Source organism: Crocuta crocuta, unplaced genomic scaffold (assembly GCF_008692635.1).
Source record: "Crocuta crocuta isolate KB4526 unplaced genomic scaffold, BGI_CrCroc_1.0 scaffold920, whole genome shotgun sequence".
Lineage (NCBI taxonomy): Eukaryota > Metazoa > Chordata > Mammalia > Carnivora > Hyaenidae > Crocuta > Crocuta crocuta.
In genome coordinates, this window is record NW_027528217.1 from 7,766 (window position 1) to 10,285 (window position 2,520).

Sequence of the window (2,520 nt, forward strand, 5' to 3'; positions counted from 1 at the left end):
TTATCAGCAGATTGAATAACAGCTTAACACTTTTTTTCTTCAAAAGTATATTTGTTTAATTATTTTTAATGTTTAATGCTTGTCCTGTGTGAAAGCTAACTATGTGGAAATTTGTCAAATACAAAATTTAAGCAAATATGCACTTATTCAAGCTCTTCAACTAAGCACTGTTCCTAAAATCATGACTTTTTAAGATACAGTCAAATGTTTTCTGGAAGTAAATCCCTTCCAAAAGTAAGGGTGCACTTCCCAGAATATTTAAGTTATAAAAATTGAACTAGCTTTATTTTTTTAAATAATGGGCTAATATCCCATTTTTCTAGGAAGATAGTTTATTTAGATGATAGGGAATAAAATAAATAATGATTTTGAACACTGCTGAATAGTTTATTGTGCTCATTGTGTGTCTTGTTATAGTCTATTAGTCTAACTTTTGCAATTGTGTAAATTAAGTGTCCTAAATGTATATCTTTTTATTATTTCTAAATATATAACCCATTTTGTAGCTTGGTTTTCAAATTTTAGGCATATTTCATTGATGAATTTTGTTGACATTGAAAGGAAAAAGAAGTTCTATCAACATTAATTTTGTTTTTATTATTGAGGTAGAAAACATAGGAGAACTTTAATGAAGAAATTACTAACTATAACATTTCTCTGTTGTTAATGAATCAAATTTATAGGATTACCTAATATGTAATAGTGCTTATGCAAAAGTTTGACCAGGATTCTTAAGGATTAAATAAGGGGCAATGTTAAACTTTGAAATAAAAATAAAATGCTTGCTCTGAAAAAAAAAAGAACATTTTCTAAATAAAAGTGTATTTACATTACACTTACATAGATATTTTAAGAATGAAGAAAAAAATAAAGCTGAAAATCTTTCCTCTTGGCTATTAGAATATTTTTGGTTTGCTACAATGGTTTCAAAGAGTTTTCAGAAAGTTCTATCTCTTCCACAATAAAAGCCAGTATCAGAATTTGATCTCTGCCTACCTGATTGGACAAAATTAAACTTTAATCCCACATTCTGCAGTCTAGTTTAACAGTACTTTTTCATCAAAGACATTGGGCAGTAAGGAAAGAAAAAAATTTCTCATACTTCTTACTGTCAGTGGAATTACTGTATCTCCACAGGTCATGGCATCAGTACATTTACAGCATACTTTAGTTCCTTAGTAATATCTTTTGTAGACCAATTTTATGGCTAAAAAGTCTTCATACCTTCCAAATTTTAAGATGATTTTTCCTTATCCATAAGTTTTCCAAGATTCTCCCAAATATTTTAGGTCTGGGAGAACTGTAAACCTAATAATGAGATTTTTGAAGACTATCTTATAAGTTTAAATTGAAATATCAGTGCAAGTGTTTGTGTAAGAGAGAGAGACAGGCAGACAGAGTCTGTGTGTGTGTGTGAGAGAGAGAGAGAGAAAGAAAGTGAGAGAGAGAAAGAGACAGAGGTAGAGAAAGAGACAGAATAGAGAATGAAGAGAATTATTAATATCTCCCAGTTATTTTGACATAGAGGGGAATTCACTTTGTTTTATATATTTTGATCACACATATTCAGAATAGCATTATATTGTGTCATCTATGACCAACTCACTCTACATAAGTATCTTTTTTTAAATTAACTAACTCATCTGTTTATACAACAAACATTTAGTGAGTGTTTGTGACCTGGCAGATATGTAGGTAACTAAATATCTTGGATGAGTAAGTTTACAGTTTATTAAGGAAATATGTAAAAAAGAAAAATGTAACATGCTGTGTAAGGGCAACGCAGTACAAATACATATACATTCAGTGGGGATACAGTCAAAAGGTACCCACTCTCTTTTGATGTATCCTTTAATGTTTCAAAAAGAGATGCCTTTTGACACTGTCTTGAAGGAGCTCATCACACTGACATATTTGATAACAAAAGCAGATGAAAAAAACTGCGAAGCAAGGAAAGGTGAAATGACATGCAGACTGTTATTTAAATTAAAAATATATTGGGTCTCTTGAGTGACTCAGTCAGTTAAGCATCAGACCCTTGATTTTGGTTCAGGTCATGATCTCAGGGGTCTTAACTTTGAGCCCCTATCTGGCTCTGCACTGTCCCCACAGAACCTGTTTGGAATTCTCTCATTCTCCCTCTCTCTCTTCCACTCCCCCAGTTGCTCATACACTTTCTCTCTCTCCCATTCTCTCTCTCTCTCCAAAAATAAGTAAAAATAAAACTTTAAAAAATGTATTGAAGGTATAACAAAAATAGATGTGCTAAGATACTAAGGAGCCAGACTCTGAAGAGATTTGTAAAATATTGTAGGACTTTGGACTTAATCCTGTAAATGACAAGAGAAGGTTCTTTAAAGGCTTGTACAACAGGGAGTAAAATGGTGGTCAGATTTGCATTTTGGAGAAATAACTTTTGGGAGCAATTTATCTGGCTAGGGAAATAAAGTACCAAGTATTGTAATGACTGCAGATGTAAATCCAGAAGAGACCATTAAAAGGGTTGAACGAGATTTGGGA